Source organism: Mustelus asterias, chromosome X (genome assembly GCF_964213995.1).
Source record: "Mustelus asterias chromosome X, sMusAst1.hap1.1, whole genome shotgun sequence".
In the NCBI taxonomy this organism is placed as follows: domain Eukaryota; kingdom Metazoa; phylum Chordata; class Chondrichthyes; order Carcharhiniformes; family Triakidae; genus Mustelus; species Mustelus asterias.
In genome coordinates, this window is record NC_135834.1 from 16,065,363 (window position 1) to 16,083,473 (window position 18,111).

Sequence of the window (18,111 nt, forward strand, 5' to 3'; positions counted from 1 at the left end):
CCTCTATCACTCTATGGTGCTGTAAGAGACGTGTAAAGAGTATAACAAATTGAACTAAGGTGCACAGCGGGACGTTATTGCATTAGCTGCGAGCAGAAGGATTCCGCGACAGGTATTAAATATTTAAGTCAGGATGTGTCGGAGGCACAGAATCCCGACAGTGCGGAAGGAGGCCATTCGACCCAGTCATTCTGCACTGACTCTCCGACAGAGAATCCCTCCCTATCCCTGTAACCCCACTTAGTTCCCCTGCTAATCCCCCTGACATGAAGGGTCAATTTATCATGGCCAATCCACCTGATATTCACCTCGTGGAAAGTGGGACGAAACCGCAGCTCCAGAAGGAAACCCCGCAGACACGGGGAGAACGTGCAAACTCCACACAGACAGGCACTCAAGAATGGTAGAAGTAGAGATTAGTTTACTGCAGGTTACAGCAGCTGGAGCTTTCCTCTCAATTTTCTGGTATCTGGAAATCAGCGGAGCATCCAAAATAGAACTGACAAAAAATACAACCACAGTAGTTATTCAACTGGTGCTAACACCCGCCACATTGCTGCGTGCGTTGACCGCGTGGCCTAATGGATAAGGCGTCTGACTTCGGTGATCATGGGGGGTGATGTTATCAGAAGATTGCAGGTTCGAGTCCTGTCGCGGTCGTTTTATGCTGAAATATGGTGGCATTTCCTGAAAACCGCGATGTCACTCGTCAGCTGAAAGTGATGCATTTTCTTGCAAACATTGCGGGGCGCTTTCTCAGAATGTATTTCCTTGTCGTTTTGTTCATTCAATTTTCTCAGCTCATTATTCTATTGAGCTCCGAATGAATCAATCTTATCTGTGTGATCTTAATAAATCATTGTTGCTTCCGAATGGAGCAACAGGCTTTGCAGCAATCGGTTTAATAGAGTTCTGTGGATGGAATTTTAGTCTCCACTGGAAGAGGTTTAATAATGAACTGAACGAACTGTTTCTCTTTACACGAATGAAAGTCAATGTCACTCGGCTGGTAATCCAGAAACCCGAACTAATATTTGCAGACACGGAGAAAATCCCACCGCAGCAGCTGATGACATTTCAATTCACCGATTTAATCCATCTGGAATTGAAAACTAGCCTCAGTAATGGCGGCCTTGAAACTACCGTCGATTGTTGTAAACCTCATCTGGTTCACCAGTGCACTTTAGGTCAAGAAATCTGCCCTCCTTACCTGGTCTGGCCTGCATGTGACTCCAGGCACAGAGCAATGTGGGTGACTCTTACCTGCCCTCTGAAATAGCCGAACAATCCATTCTCAGTTGAAGGGCAACGAGAGAAGGACAACTATAACTGTCTGCAAGCTCGTTCTCTCCTCTCCTGTTGGTCCTGCAGGCGACACCCACAGCCCATAAAAATACTGATTAAGAAAAAAGGAAAGGCCTGGTAAAGGATTGACAGTTTGGATCTTTCTTCTCTTGTAATAGCAAGGCTGTGGTGGGCTTTAAATTAGTGAAAGATTTTGAGAATTTTGCTTCCGATAAAATGGACCAGAGAGGGGAGATAAGAATGCATCTTACTCTCATTGACAGTTGACGGTTTTAGCACACTGATGTAACTGCTACCAGTATATCAGTGACTCTGAAGACTGTGAGAAAAATTCCATCAGCAATGCTTCCCCGACATCCTCCGGATTGAAGCGAGGCAGAGTTCATGCTGATGGGGAGTTTGTAACTCATCGTTCAAAATGGCCAAAACCTGTCCCCAAGCTGCAGCATGTTTTGAGTCACAAGATCTTAATGATGAGGCAGAATAGCGGCAGAGAAGAAAGGAACAGGAAGCAAATCCTGCGCATCGGATCCCACTCCCTCGTGGGACATCCTGCCCCATGTGTCCAAAGATCTGTGGGCCGAGAATCGACCTGTTCACTCACATGAAGACCCAGAGCAGTAACTCACGGCCTTGAGTGGATGTCATCCTGGAATCGAGGGATACGTCCTGCGGCGGGGGACTCGGAGTCGAGGGGCGACCGCCCTGAGGAGGTCAGCGGCTCGGTGGAGGGCACGGGGACACTTTCAGAGTCTGCCCAGAGCGAGGCGGGGGACTCCCTCGTGCCCCCCACCGAGTCGTCCCTCATCCCCTCCAAGGACCTCAGGGTCTTTATCCGTAGCCATTCCGGTCGCTCCGACATAATCCGGCTAGCCCTCGGCCGCTGGCCGGACCTGGCGCGGCTCGTCCGGTCCGTGAAGGCATGCTCGCATGCCTCCGCGGGCCTGGAGAAAATAGAGCGGCGCCGGGTACTGCGGTTCCTCCACGGGCTCGAAAAGGTGGGGGGTGGACTGGTGAGAATTGCGCCAGCGCCCCCCCACACACCTAGTTAAGTGGTGACGGTAGCACAAAGCTGCTGACATGAAGGTGACCATAGCCAGCCTCAACATCAACAGCAGCAGTGAGCCACACCGCAGGTTCCAGAACTTCTCGGTCCTCCGTGACGGAAAGTATGCGGTGTGTTTCCTGCAGGAAACCCACACCGTTCCGGGAGACGAAGCCCAATGGCTCCTGGAGTGGTGAGGGGGGGTCTACATGAGCCACCTCACGCTCGCTTCTTGCGGGGTGGCTATCTTGTTGGCCCCGCGTTATAAGCCGGAGATCTTGGGGGTCAAGGAGCCAGTGCCAGGCCGGTTGCTGCACTTGACGGTCCGTGAGGGGGCCGTGGTCATTCACTTGCTGAATGTCTACGCCCCGACCGCCGGACCGCAGCAAACGACTTTCTACGAGAAAGTGTCCGCTCACATCGACACCATCGCGGGGGGCGAATGCATTATCCTCGGGGGAGATTTCAACTGCATCCTCGAGGCACGGGACCGCACCGGCCCCTGGCTGCACACTCCGGCGGTGGTGAAGTTGCGGGACCTGATCGGGTGCCACGACTTAGTGGACGTCTGGAGACATCTCCATCCTGGCTCCAGCGCCTTCACTTTCGTGAGGCCTGGAGTCGGAGCGTCCAGGCTCGACCGCCTTTACATTTCGAAGGCGCACGTGTCCGGCGTGTCCTCGGTCTCCATGCGGCCGGTGTCGAGCACGGACCACCACCTGGTGTGGGCGGACTTGGCGCCGTCTCGCATCCGGCGGGGGTCCGCGTACTGGCACTTTAACAACACGCTGCTGGAGGACGAGCGCTTCCTGGACTCGTTCCGTCGATTCTGGGCCGGCTGGAGAAGGAAGCGGGGAGGCTTCCCCTCCTTGAGGCTCTGGTGGGATGTGGGCAAGACTCACATCCGTACCTTCTGTCAGGGGTACGCGAGGGGGTCGACAAAGAGGCGGAAATCCAGGCTCGAGGAGTTGGAGAAGGAGGTGCTCGACCTGGAGGCACGTCTCAGTCGGCCTGACGCGGACCCGGCCCTGCGTTCGGAGTACAGGGAGAAGAAGGACGCGCTGCGGGACCTGCAGCTTGCCAGGTCTCGCGGCGCGTACGTGAGGTCGCGGCTCCAGTTCCGGGTGGACCTGGACCGCGGCTCTCCCTTCTTCTACTCGCTGGAAAGAGGGCGGGCTAACCGTCAGCAGCTCCTTACGCTGCTGGCCGACGACGGTTCCCCCGTGTCGGATCCGGAGGGCATCCGGGCCATTGCCCGGGAGTATTACACCTCGCTCTTCTCTCCGGATCCGTCCAGCGAGGATGCCCGCAGACTTCTGTGGGAGGACCTGCCGCAGGTCAGCCCGGAGGGCGTCGGCAGGCTCGAGGCCCCGACCACCATGGCCGAGCTGACCGGCGCCCTAAATGGGCTCAGCCGGGGCAAGGCCCCTGGGCTGGACGGGCTGACAGTAGAGTTCTTCAGGGCGTTCTGGGACGTCCTGGGGCGCGACTACGCGGGGGTCCTGGGGGAGAGCGTCGCTACCGGGGAGATGCCCCTTTCGTGGCGCAGGGCCGTCATTGCCCTGCTGCCCACGAAGGGGGATCTCCACCTGCTCAAGAACTGGCGCCCGGTCTCCCTCCTCAGCACGGATTATAAAATCTTTGCCAGGGCTATGGCTTCACGCCTTGGATCCGTGCTGGACCACATGATCCAGCCTGACCAGTCCTACACGGTCCCGGGCCGTTGTATACATGACAATCTCCACTAGGTCCGGGACCTAATACATCACACCCAGAGGGCTGGTCTGTCGGGCGCCTTCTTGTCATTAGATCAGGAGAAGGCGTTCGACAGGGTAGAGCACGAGTATTTACTCGGGACTCTGCGGGCATTCGGGTTCGGGACGCATTTTGTCGCCCGGATCCGATTACTGTACTCTGCCGCAGAGTGTCTGATTAAGGTTAACGGGTCCCTGACGGCGCCCCTTCGCTTCGGGAGAGGAGTACGGCAGGGCTGCCCCTTGTCCGGCCAACTGTATTCCGTATGCGTGGAGCCATTCCTGCGCCTCTTGCGGAGGAGGTTGTCAGGTTTGGTCCTGCGCGGACCGGACGTAGGGGTGGTCCTGTCAGCTTCCGCCGACGACGTGCTCCTCATGTTCACGGACCCGGCTGACCTGCGGAGGATGCCAGGCGGTGTACTCCGCCGCGTCCTCCGCCAGGATCAACTGGGCCAAGTGCTCCGGACTCCTTGTCGGTCCTTGGGAGACGGACCCCCTCCCGGAGGAGCTCAGGCCTTTCACCTGGAGCAGGACCAACCTCCTCTACTTGGGGGCCCATCTCTGCCCAGCCGAGGAATCCTGGCCGGCGAATTGGCAGGAGCTGGAGGCCAAAGTCTCTGCCCGCCTGAGTCGCTGGACAGGACTGCTCCAAGTGCTGTCCTACGGGGCGCGAGTTTGCGTCATAAACCAGCTGGTCGCCTCCATGCTGTGGTACCGGCTGGTCCCTTTGACCCCTCCCCCTGGCTTTGTTACCGATATCCAGAGAACCCTCGTGCGGTTCTTCTGGGGCAATCGACTGCACTGGGTCCCTGCTGCGGTCCTGTATCTCCCGCTTGAGGAGGGCGGACAAGGTCTGGTGTGCCTCCGCACTCAGATAGCGACCTTCCGCCTCCAGGCCCTGCAGAGGTACCTTTACGTTGAGCCCCCTCCACAGTGGTGTGCCATGGCGACGTATTTCTTCCGCCAGTGGCACGGCCTCAATTATGACGTGCAGCTCCTGCATATCGAACTGGGGCGTGCTTCGACCACCCTGCAGGAGTTGCCCGTCTTTTACCAGGACCTCCTCACTGTCTGGAACAAGGTCGCCTCGCGACGCAGCTCTCCCCCGTCAGGAGTAGCGGCTCTCGTGCGAGAGCCGCTGCTCAGGAATCCGCTCCTCCAGCCGTATAACTTCAGTGGCTGGCGGAGAGGGGGGCTGTGGACGCCGGGGTGACCAGAATCGGGGACGTGCTCGATGGCGGAGGAGCGGGCTGGATGAGTCCCCGCGTGCTGGCTGAGCGCGCGGGGACGTCCGTCCGGCGCGCGGCCAAAGCCATCCTAGACCTTAGGACGGTCGTGCTCGGCCCCGAAACTGCACGCAAACTTGAGACGGCGCAGGCGTGCGGTGGGATCCCGCCCGAGCGTTCCCCTGTTCGGGCGAATTCCGCATTGGCCCAAAGCCTCAGCCCCCTCCCCTGGGTGAGGTGCCCCACAGCCTGAGCCGCCTCGCGGAAATGCCCTCCGTGCCTTTTTCTACCGCGCGGAGGCGTTTCCTGTGCGGGCTGCTGCTGCACACCCTCCACTACCGCCTCCTCGCCTGTCGCCCGGATACACCTTGGCGGGCCTTGTTGCCGCCGGGCGGCAGAGGTCCCCGCTGGAGGTCCCTCTACGGAGGGATCTCCCCCAATTACGTCGGGGACCTGGGGTGGAGGGTGATGCATGCAGCAGTTCCGCACAACCGTAGGATTCACTGGTTCACGTGCTCCGAAGACTGCCCTTTCTGCGGCCTTGTGGAGTCCGTGGACCATGTCTCTGTTGTGTGTCTTAGGCTGCACTCCCTTTATGTTTTCCTGAAGAACCTTTTATTGATGTTCTGTTTGCACTTCAGTCCCACGCTCCTGATCTACGGACACCCGGTGCGGAGAGGGGAGGGTCGGGATGGCGACCTCCTCGTGAACCTGCTCCTGGGCCTGGCGAAACGCGCCATTTACCGGTCCAGGCAGCGGGCGATCGAGGGGGCCATCCATCCTGACTGTCTTCCCCTCTACCGCGGCTACGTTCGCGGCGAGGTGTCCCTGGAGAGGGAGCATGCGGTGTCCACGGGCGAGGTTGACGCTTTCCGTGCCCGCTGGGCACCGCAGGGGTTGGGGTGCATTATTGACCCTAATAATCACATTTTAATTTGATGTTTTTAAGTTTCCTTTGTACTTTGATTTCTGTTCGGGCTGTTCCCCCTCCTTTTTGGGGAGCTGCCCCTTTTACTTTGTCCTGATTTAATCTGAGTTTGTTTACTTGGTTTGGTTTGACCTAAAAAGAGGTCGGTCTGAGTGAGAATTGAGCTTCAGACGGCCTGAAACGTGCCTCCTCTGGGGCGACACCTAATTTTGTTTCCGTGGTGAAGTGGTTTCTCGTTCGCTGGAGACGCGGAAAACCCCGGGTCAGAACCGGGCGTAAACGTTTGGACTTGCTTTCTTTTTTTTTTGTTTGGTTTGTGAGTAACACACTTTGTTTTTCAGTTTGTTTCAGAAGACTCCCGGTTCTGTTTGTTTTGTTTTGTTTGTTTGTTCTTGGCTCCCTGCGGGGAGGAAGGAGGGAGGTGAGCTGCTGCCTGCCTTGCCCGGCCTGCCTGTTGCCTGCCGTCTGGCCTGCTTACCTGCCTGCCTGCCATCTGGCCTGCTTACCTGCCTGCCTGCCGTCTGGCCTGCTTACCTGCCTGCCTGCCGTCTGGCCTGCTAACCTGCCTGCCTGCCGCCTGACCTGCCTGCCTGCCGCCTGACCTGCCTGCCTGCCATCTGGCCTGCCTGCCTGCCGTCCGGCCTGTGGAGGGTGCGCTCTCCCCGGAGGGAGGGAGGAAGAGAGGACAAGGAGTGACTGGAGGGGAGAGGGGGGGGGGGGGCGAAGGCGTTTTTCTCTGGACTTTAACATCTGCAGTGGGGGGGGGGGTGAAGACTCCGAGGACTTTTTGAACAGCGTACGCCCGACAGGGCCAGAAAGCCGAAGTCCCCCACCCACTGCTGCTGCCCCCGGGACCGGCACCCCTTCCCCTTTTCCCTCCTGATTGGGGCACCGGCCTTGTGCCTCATCTCCCTCCTGCTCCTCCAACCTCCTCTCTCCCTCTCTCACTCCGGGGAGAGAGCACCTACACCCCTCCCCGCCTACCCCACCCTGCCTTATCTTCCCCATCCCACATACGCCCTGCCGTGCATCTGGGCAGTCTCGGGGTGGGCGTAGCACTTCCCTTCATACGATGGCGACATCACCAGCGTCGCCAGTGGCAGGGCCTTCTCGGCCCACCTATGCGGGCGTGGCGGCTGCCAGAGCCCCCGCCGCTCCCAAGGCCCTGCCGCCATTTTCCTTAATCACGCGGCAGCTCGGGGTGAAGTGCTACGCCCACCCCGACATGTCTATCGAGGCCTGCGTCAAGGCAATGGCTGGGGTTGTCGGCCCCTCAGCCATTGTCGCGGCCTCAAAGATGTACGGCCGGGCCGTATTCTTCCTGAAGGCCGAGCGGGCGGTTCGCCTCGCCCTGGAAAAGGGGCTCACGGTGGGCGGGACGTTCCTGGCGGTGGACCCTTTGGAGGCCACCGCCCACAAGATAGTAATATCAAACGTCCCGCCCTTCCTACCGAGTGAGCTCCTCCTCCCCCACCTCCATCTACTGGGGGAGGTCAGGTCCGGGGTGCAGCCGATCCCGCTCGGCCTTCGGGACCCCTCCCTCCGCCATATATATTCCTTCCGGCGCCAGGTTTTTGTCCGCCTGGCCCGGGAGGAGGAACTGGAGGGAGGGTTCAATGTCCCCCACGAGGGGACCACGTACCGGGTCTTTTGGTCCGCGGACGGTGTGCGGTGCCATGCCTGTAAGGAGGCGGGGCACGTGCGGAAAAACTGCCCCGTCTCCAAGGCCGCCGACCACCAACCCAAGGCGGCCGCAGCTGGCGCCGCAGCCCCCTCTCCCCCCAAGCGAGTACCATCTGCCCCCCCGCGAGGGGAGGCCACGCCGGCAGCAGCTGCCACCTCAGCTGCCGGCGGGGGGGGGGGGGGAGCGGAGCCCCCGCACGACCAAAAGGCCCAGAAGGGACCTACGAAAAAGAAGGGGGGTACTGGAACCCCGGCCCCCAGGAAAGACACCCCAGCCACCCCGGCAGCCGGCTCGGGGACCGCCTCAGTCTCCACCTGCGCCCCACTCCCACCACCATCTGCCGGGCCCGTGGGCTCTCCTGGGCCTCGTGCTGGGTCCGGCGCCCGGGATCATGGGCCCGAGCATGGGGGGGTAAGCGACCCCGAGCCGGCAAAACTGGCGACGCCGCCACCTCGGGGGGACGTGACGGGAGAGCAGGGGGGGCGCGGCAAGGCGAAGAGGGGCGGAGGGCGAGGGGCCTCGCCTGCCCGAGGGCAGGTTAACAAAAAGAGGCGGGGCCCCTCGGGCACCGTAGAGTTCGAGGTCTGCGTGCCCCTCCCCCCTTGTGAGTCATCTCCTGCCGTGCCCCCACCTGTCTTTGTGCCTTGTCCCCAGAAAAAAGGGGGCAAGGCACCCTGTAAGTCGAAGCGTGTGCTGCCTCAGTCCCCCGGCGAGGAGTCTCCGGGGCCGGGTGGCAGCGGGACCCCCACGGTTCCGTTCCACCCGGCCGGTTACAACCCGGAGTTCTTCTTCAGTCTGTCGGGGGACTGGGGCGACACTCCAATGTTCATGTCCTCGTGCGGCGGCGGCGAAGAGACGATCCATTCGTCCTCTCCGTCCCGACCTTGGACGCTGGACATCCCCAACCTCAGTCCGAAGGATACACCGGACCTGGGGGGTGTCCAAGCGTCTGGGGCGGAGGGGGCGGCTGGGCCGCCGTCGCACGGGGGCCCGCAATCCGGGAAAGGTGAGCCCGGGGGGAATCCCTCCTCCACCGATCCTGGGGGTGGGATCGGTGAGGGGCGAGGGCTAGTGGGTGGCTCCGTGCCGCCCGCCGTACATCCTGCGGTGGGGGACTCGGAGTCGAGGGGCGACCACCCTGAGGAGGTCAGCGGCTCGGTGGAGGGCACGGGGACACTTTCAGAGTCTGCCCAGAGCGAGGCGGGGGACTCCCTCGTGCCCCCCACCGAGTCGTCCCTCATCCCTTCCAAGGACCTCAGGGTCTTTATCCGTAGCCATTCTGGTCGCTCCGACATAATCCGGCTAGCCCTCGGCCGCTGGCCGGACCTGGCGCGGCTCGTCCGGTCCGTGAAGGCATGCTCGCATGCCTCCGCGGGCCTGGAGCAAATAGAGCGGCGCTGGGTACTGTGGTTCCTCCACGGGCTCGAAAAGGTGGGGGGTGGACTGGCGAAAATTGCGCCAGCGCCCCCCCACACACCTAGTTAAGTGGTGACGGTGGCACAAAGCTGCTGACATGAAGGTGACCATAGCCAGCCTCAACATCAACGGCAGCAGTGAGCCACACCGCAGGTTCCAGAACTTCTCGGTCCTCCGTGACGGGAAGTATGCGGTGTGTTTCCTGCAGGAAACCCACACCGTTCCGGGAGACGAAGCCCAATGGCTCCTGGAGTGGCGAGGGGGGGTCTACATGAGCCACCTCACGCTCGCTTCTTGCGGGGTGGCTATCTTGTTGGCCCCGCATTATAAGCCGGAGATCTTGGGGGCTCCAGGAGCCGGTGCCAGGCCGGTTGCTGCACTTGGCGGTCCGTGAGGGGGGCGTGGTCATTCACTTGCTGAATGTCTATGCCCCGACCGCCGGACCGCAGGAAATGACTTTCTACGAGAAAGTGTCTGCTCACATCGACACCATCGCGGGGGGCGAATGCATTATCCTCGGGGGAGATTTCAACTGCATCCTCGAGGCACGGGACCGCACCGGCCCCTGGCTGCACACTCCGGCGGTGGTGAAGTTGCGGGACCTGATCGGGTCCCACGACTTGGTGGACGTCTGGAGACATCTCCATCCTGGCTCCAGCGCCTTCACTTTTGTGAGGCCTGGAGTCGGAGCGTCCAGGCTCGACCGCCTTTACATTTCGAAGGCGCACGTGTCCGGCGTGTCCTCGGTCTCCATGCGGCCGGTGTCGAGCACGGACCACCACCTGGTGTGGGCGGACTTTGCGCCGTCTCGCATCCGGCGGGGGTCCGCGTACTGGCACTTTAACAACACGCTGCTGGAGGACGAGCGCTTCCTGGACTCGTTCCGTCGATTCTGGGCCGGCTGGAGAAGGAAGCGGGGAGGCTTCCCCTCCTTGAGGCTCTGGTGGGATGTGGGCAAGACTCACATCCGTACCTTCTGTCAGGGGTACGCGAGGGGGTCGACAAAGAGGCGGAAATCCAGGCTCGAGGAGTTGGAGAAGGAGGTGCTCGACCTGGAGGCACGTCTCAGTCAGCCTGACGCGGACCCGGCCCTGCGTTCGGAGTACAGGGAGAAGAAGGACGCGCTGCGGGACCTGCAGCTTGCCAGGTCTCGCGGCGCGTACGTGAGGTCGCGGCTCCAGTTCCGGGTGGACCTGGACCGCGGCTCCCCCTTCTTCTACTCGCTGGAAAGAGGGCGGGCTAACCGTCAGCAGCTCCTTACGCTGCTGGCCGACGACGGTTCCCCCGTCTCGGATCCGGAGGGCATCCGGGCCATTGCCCGGGAGTATTACACCTCGCTCTTCTCTCCGGATCCGTCCAGCGAGGATGCCCGCAGACTTCTGTGGGAGGACCTGCCGCAGGTCAGCCCGGAGGGCGTCGGCAGGCTCGAGGCCCCTACCACCATGGCCGAGCTGACCGGCGCCCTAAATGGCCTCAGCCGGGGCAAGGCCCCTGGGCTGGACGGGCTGACAGTAGAGTTCTTCAGGGCGTTCTGGGACGTCCTGGGGAGCGAGTACGCGCGGGTCCTGGGGGAGAGCGTCGCTACCGGGGAGATGCCCCTTTCGTGGCGCAGGGCCGTCATTGCCCTGCTGCCCAAGAAGGGGGATCTCCACCTGCTCAAGAACTGGCGCCCGGTCTCCCTCCTCAGCACGGATTATAAAATCTTTGCCAGGGCTATGGCTTCACGCCTTGGATCCGTGCTGGACCACTTGATCCAGCCTGACCAGTCCTACACGGTCCCGGGCCGTTGTATACATGACAATCTCCACCTGGTCCGGGACCTAATCCATCACACCCAGAGGGCTGGTCTGTCGGGCGCCTTCTTGTCATTTGATCAGGAGAAGGCGTTCGACAGGGTGGAGCACGAGTATTTACTCGGGACTCTGCGGGCATTCGGGTTCGGGACGCATTTTGTCGCCCGGATCCGATTACTGTACTCTGCCGCAGAGTGTCTGATTAAGGTTAACGGGTCCCTGACGGCGCCCCTTCGCTTCGGGAGAGGAGTACGGCAGGGCTGCCCCTTGTCCGGCCAACTGTATTCCGTATGCGTGGAGCCATTCCTGCGCCTCTTGCGGAGGAGGTTGTCAGGTTTGGTCCTGCGCGGACCGGACGTAGGGGTGGTCCTGTCAGCTTACGCCGACGACGTGCTCCTCATGTTCACGGACCCGGCTGACCTGCGGAGGATGCGAGAATGCCAGGCGGTGTACTCCGCCGCGTCCTCCGCCAGGATCAACTGGGCCAAGTGCTCCGGACTCCTTGTCGGTCCTTGGGAGACGGACCCCCTTCCGGAGGAGCTCAGGCCTTTCACCTGGAGCAGGACCAACCTCCTCTACTTGGGGGCCCATCTCTGCCCAGCCGAGGAATCCTGGCCGGCGAACTGGCGGGAGCTGGAGGCCAAAGTCTCCGCCCGCCTGAGTCGCTGGACAGGACTGCTCCGAGTGCTGTCCTACGGGCCGCGAGCTCGCGTCATAAACCAGCTGGTCGCCTCCATGCTGTGGTACCGGCTGGTCCCTTTGACCCCTCCCCCTGGCTTTGTCACCGATATCCAGAGAACCCTCGTGCGGTTCTTCTGGGGCAATCGACTGCACTGGGTCCCTGCTGCGGTCCTGTACCTCCCGCTTGAGGAGGGCGGACAAGGTCTGGTGTGCCTCCGCACTCAGATAGCGACCTTCCGCCTCCAGGCCCTGCAGAGGTACCTTTACGTTGAGCCCCCTCCATAGTGGTGTGCCATGGCGACGTATTTCTTCCGCCAGTGGCACGGCCTCAATTATGACGTGCAGCTCCTGCATATCGAACTGGGGCGTGCTTCGACCGCCCTGCAGGAGTTGCCCGTCTTTTACCAGGACCTCCTCACTGTCTGGAACAAGGTCGCCTCGCGACGCTGCTCTCCCCCGTCAGGAGTAGCGGCTCTCGTGCGAGAGCCGCTGCTCAGGAATCCGCTCCTCCAGCCGTATAACTTCAGGTGGCTGGCGGAGAGGGGGGCTGTGGACGCCGGGGTGACCAGAATCGGGGACGTGCTCGATGGCGGAGGGGCAGGCTGGATGAGTCCCCGCGTGCTGGCTGAGCGCGCGGGGATGTCCGTCTGGCGCGCGGCCAAAGCCATCCTAGACCTTAGGACGGTCGTGCTCGGCCCCGAAACTGCACGCAAACTTGAGACGGCGCAGGCGTGCGGTGGGATCCCGCCCGAACGTTCCCCTGTTTGGGCGGAATTCCACATTGGCCCAAAGCCTCAGCCCCCTCCCCTGGGTGAGGTGCCCCACAGCCTGAGCCGCCTCGCGGAAATGCCCTCCGTGCCTTTTTCTACCGCGCGGAGGCGTTTCCTGTGCGGGCTGCTGCTGCACACCCTCCACTACTGCCTCCTCGCCTGTCGCCCGGATACACCTTGGCGGGCCTTGTTGCCGCCGGGCGGCGGAGGTCCCCGCTGGAGGTCCCTCTACGGAAGGATCTCCCCCAATTACGTCGGGGACCTGGGGTGGAGGGTGGTGCATGCAGCAGTTCCGCACAACCGTAGGATTCACTGGTTCACGGGCTCCGAAGACTGCCCTTTCTGCGGCCTTGTGGAGTCCGTGGACCATGTCTATGTTGAGTGTCTTAGGCTGCACTCCCTTTATGTTTTCCTAAAGAAGCTTTTGTTGATGTTTTGTCTGCACTTCAGTCCCACGCTCCTGATCTACGGACACCCGGTGCGGAGAGGGGAGGGTCGGGATGGCGACCTCCTCGTGAACCTGCTCCTGGGCCTGGCGAAACGCGCCATTTACCGGTCCAGGCTGCGGGCGATCGAGGGGGCCGTCCATCCTGACTGTCTTCCCCTCTACCGCGGCTACGTTCGCGGCCAGGTGTCCCTGGAGAGGGAGCATGCGGTGTCCACGGGCGAGGTTGACGCTTTCCGCGCCCGCTGGGCACCGCAGGTGTTGGGGTGCATTATTGACCCCCATAATCACATTTTAATTTGATGTTTTTAAGTTTCCTTTATATTTTGATTTCTGTTCGGGCTGTTCCCCCTCCTTTTTGGGGAGCTGCCCCTTTTACTTTGTCCTGATTTAATCTGAGTTTGTTTATTTGGTTTGGTTTGACCTAAAAAGAGGTCTCTCTCTCTCTGAGTGAAGATTGAGGACGGACGGCCTGAAACGTGCCTCCTCAGGGACAACACCTACACTTTGTTTCCGGAGTGAAGTGGATTCACGTTCGCCCGTGTAGCGGAAGGCCCCGGGTCAGAACCGGGCGGAAACTTTGGGTTTGTTTTCTTTTCTTTTTGTGAGTACCTTTATTTTTTCGTTCTTCCTCACAGAGACGCCCGGTTTTTGTTTTGTTGGGTTGGTTTGTTTGTTTTTCGTTCCCTGCGGGGAGGGAGGAGGGAGGTGAGCTGCTGCCTGCCTGTTGCCTGGCCTGCATTGTCGCCTGGCCTGCCTGTCGCCTGGCCGGCCTGCCTGCCTGTCGCCTGGCCTGCCTGCCTGTCGCCTGACCTGCCTACCTGTCACCTGACCTGCCTGCCTGTCGCCTGGCCTGCCTGCCTGTCGCCTGGCCTGCCTGTCGCCTGACCTGCCTGCCTGTCGCCTGACCTGCCTGCCTGCCATCTGTCCTGCCTGCCTGCCTGCCGTCCGGCCTGTGGAGGGTGCGCTCTCCCCGGAGGGAGGGAGGAAGAGAGGACAAGGAGTGACTGGAGGGGAGGGGGGGGGGGGCGAAGGCGTTTTTCTGGACCTTAACATCTGCAGTGGGGGGGGTGAAGACCCCGAGGACTTTTTGAACAGCCTACGCCCGACAGGGCCAGAAAACCGAAGTCCCCCACCCACTGCTGCTGCCCCCAGGACCGACGCCCCCTCCCCTTTTTCCCTCCTGACTGGGGCACCGGCCTTGTGCCTCATCTCCCTCCTGCTCCTCCAACCTCCTCTCTCCCTCTCTCACTCCGGGGAGAGAGCACCTACACCCCTCCCCACCTACCCCACCCTGCCTTATCTTCCCCATCCCACATACGCCCTGCCGTACATCTGGGCAGTCTCGGGGTGGGCGTAGCACTTCCCTTGGAAGGATGACGACATCGCCAGCGTCGCCAGTGGCAGGGCCTTCTCGGCCCACCTATGCGGGCGTGGCGGCTGCCAGAGCCCCCGCCGCTCCCAAGGCCCTGCCGCCATTCTCTTTGATCACGCGGCAGCTCGGGGTGAAGTGCTACGCCCACCCCGACATGTCTATCGAGGCCTGCGTGAAGGCAATGGCTGGGGTTGTCGGCCCCTCAGCCATTGTCGCGGCCTCGAAGATGTACGGCCGGGCCGTATTTTTCCTGAAGGCCGAGCGGGCGGTTCGCCTCGCCCTGGAGAAGGGTCTCACGGTGGGCGGGACGTTCCTGGCGGTGGACCCATTGGAGGCCACCGCCCATAAGATCGTGTTATCGAACGTCCCGCCCTTCCTACCAAGTGAGCTCCTCCTCCCCCACCTCCATCTACTGGGGGAGGTCAGGTCCGGGGTGCAGCCGATCCCGCTCGGCCTTCGGGACCCCTCCCTCCGCCACATATACTCCTTCCGGCGCCAGGTTTTGTCCGCCTGGCCCGGGAGGAGGAACTGGAGGGAGGGTTCAATGTCCCCCACGAGGGGACCACTTAGCGGGTCTTTTGGTCCGCGGACGGTGTGCGGTGCCATGCCTGTAAGGAGGCGGGGCACGTGCGGAAAAACTGCCCCGTCTCCAAGGCCGCCGACCGCCAAACCAAGGTGGCCGCAGCTGGCACCGCAGCCCCCTCTCCCCCCAAACAAGTACCATCTGCCCCCCCACGAGGGGAGGCCACGCCGGCAGCAGCTGCCACCTCAGCTGCCGGCGGGGGGGGGGGGGGGGGGGAGCGGAGCCCCCGCACGACCAAAAGGCCCAGAAGGGACCTACGAAAAAGAAGGGGGGTACTGGAACCCCGGCCCCCAGGAAAGACACCCCAGCCACCCCGGCAGCCGGCTCGGGGACCGCCTCAGTCTCCACCTGCGCCCCACTCCCACCACCATCTGCCGGGCCCGTGGGCTCTCCTGGGCCTCGTGCTGGGTCCGGCGCCCGGGATCATGGGCCCGAGCATGGGGGGGTAAGCGACCCCGAGCCGGCAAAACTGGCGACGCCGCCACCTCGGGGGGACGTGACGGGAGAGCAGGGGGGGCGCGGCAAGGCGAAGAGGGGCGGAGGGCGAGGGGCCTCGCCTGCCCGAGGGCAGGTTAACAAAAAGAGGCGGGGCCCCTCGGGCACCGTAGAGTTCGAGGTCTGCGTGCCCCTCCCCCCTTGTGAGTCATCTCCTGCCGTGCCCCCACCTGTCTTTGTGCCTTGTCCCCAGAAAAAAGGGGGCAAGGCACCCTGTAAGTCGAAGCGTGTGCTGCCTCAGTCCCCCGGCGAGGAGTCTCCGGGGCCGGGTGGCAGCGGGACCCCCACGGTTCCGTTCCACCCGGCCGGTTACAACCCGGAGTTCTTCTTCAGTCTGTCGGGGGACTGGGGCGACACTCCAATGTTCATGTCCTCGTGCGGCGGCGGCGAAGAGACGATCCATTCGTCCTCTCCGTCCCGACCTTGGACGCTGGACATCCCCAACCTCAGTCCGAAGGATACACCGGACCTGGGGGGTGTCCAAGCATCTGGGGCGGAGGGGGCGGCTGGGCCGCCGTCGCACGGGGGCCCGCAATCCGGGAAAGGTGAGCCCGGGGGGAATCCCTCCTCCACCGATCCTGGGGGTGGGATCGGTGAGGGGCGAGGGCTAGTGGGTGGCTCCGTGCCGCCCGCCGTACATCCTGCGGTGGGGGACTCGGAGTCGAGGGGCGACCACCCTGAGGAGGTCAGCGGCTCGGTGGAGGGCACGGGGACACTTTCAGAGTCTGCCCAGAGCGAGGCGGGGGACTCCCTCGTGCCCCCCACCGAGTCGTCCCTCATCCCTTCCAAGGACCTCAGGGTCTTTATCCGTAGCCATTCTGGTCGCTCCGACATAATCCGGCTAGCCCTCGGCCGCTGGCCGGACCTGGCGCGGCTCGTCCGGTCCGTGAAGGCATGCTCGCATGCCTCCGCGGGCCTGGAGCAAATAGAGCGGCGCTGGGTACTGTGGTTCCTCCACGGGCTCGAAAAGGTGGGGGGTGGACTGGCGAAAATTGCGCCAGCGCCCCCCCACACACCTAGTTAAGTGGTGACGGTGGCACAAAGCTGCTGACATGAAGGTGACCATAGCCAGCCTCAACATCAACGGCAGCAGTGAGCCACACCGCAGGTTCCAGAACTTCTCGGTCCTCCGTGACGGGAAGTATGCGGTGTGTTTCCTGCAGGAAACCCACACCGTTCCGGGAGACGAAGCCCAATGGCTCCTGGAGTGGCGAGGGGGGGTCTACATGAGCCACCTCACGCTCGCTTCTTGCGGGGTGGCTATCTTGTTGGCCCCGCATTATAAGCCGGAGATCTTGGGGGTCAAGGAGCCGGTGCCAGGCCGGTTGCTGCACTTGGCGGTCCGTGAGGGGGGCGTGGTCATTCACTTGCTGAATGTCTATGCCCCGACCGCCGGACCGCAGGAAACGACTTTCTACGAGAAAGTGTCTGCTCACATCGACACCATCGCGGGGGGCGAATGCATTATCCTCGGGGGAGATTTCAACTGCATCCTCGAGGCACGGGACCGCACCGGCCCCTGGCTGCACACTCCGGCGGTGGTGAAGTTGCGGGACCTGATCGGGTCCCACGACTTGGTGGACGTCTGGAGACATCTCCATCCTGGCTCCAGCGCCTTCACTTTTGTGAGGCCTGGAGTCGGAGCGTCCAGGCTCGACCGCCTTTACATTTCGAAGGCGCACGTGTCCGGCGTGTCCTCGGTCTCCATGCGGCCGGTGTCGAGCACGGACCACCACCTGGTGTGGGCGGACTTTGCGCCGTCTCGCATCCGGCGGGGGTCCGCGTACTGGCACTTTAACAACACGCTGCTGGAGGACGAGCGCTTCCTGGACTCGTTCCGTCGATTCTGGGCCGGCTGGAGAAGGAAGCGGGGAGGCTTCCCCTCCTTGAGGCTCTGGTGGGATGTGGGCAAGACTCACATCCGTACCTTCTGTCAGGGGTACGCGAGGGGGTCGACAAAGAGGCGGAAATCCAGGCTCGAGGAGTTGGAGAAGGAGGTGCTCGACCTGGAGGCACGTCTCAGTCGGCCTGACGCGGACCCGGCCCTGCGTTCGGAGTACAGGGAGAAGAAGGACGCGCTGCGGGACCTGCAGCTTGCCAGGTCTCGCGGCGCGTACGTGAGGTCGCGGCTCCAGTTCCGGGTGGACCTGGACCGCGGCTCCCCCTTCTTCTACTCGCTGGAAAGAGGGCGGGCTAACCGTCAGCAGCTCCTTACGCTGCTGGCCGACGACGGTTCCCCCGTCTCGGATCCGGAGGGCATCCGGGCCATTGCCCGGGAGTATTACACCTCGCTCTTCTCTCCGGATCCGTCCAGCGAGGATGCCCGCAGACTTCTGTGGGAGGACCTGCCGCAGGTCAGCCCGGAGGGCGTCGGCAGGCTCGAGGCCCCTACCACCATGGCCGAGCTGACCGGCGCCCTAAATGGCCTCAGCCGGGGCAAGGCCCCTGGGCTGGACGGGCTGACAGTAGAGTTCTTCAGGGCGTTCTGGGACGTCCTGGGGAGCGAGTACGCGCGGGTCCTGGGGGAGAGCGTCGCTACCGGGGAGATGCCCCTTTCGTGGCGCAGGGCCGTCATTGCCCTGCTGCCCAAGAAGGGGGATCTCCACCTGCT

The 18,111-nt window shown here is 62.3% G+C and overlaps 1 protein-coding gene and 1 non-coding gene across 2 annotated transcripts in view; one reads left to right on the forward strand and one right to left on the reverse strand.

The window, feature by feature from the left end:
* prim1 (DNA primase subunit 1) overlaps positions 1-18,111 on the reverse strand; it is a 728,932-nt gene that overhangs the window by 450,631 nt on the left and 260,190 nt on the right. The window lies entirely within an intron of this gene.
* Positions 568-660, forward strand: trnar-ucg (transfer RNA arginine (anticodon UCG)). The gene is made up of 2 exons: positions 568-604; positions 625-660. It is a non-coding gene; the product is annotated as a tRNA-Arg (tRNA).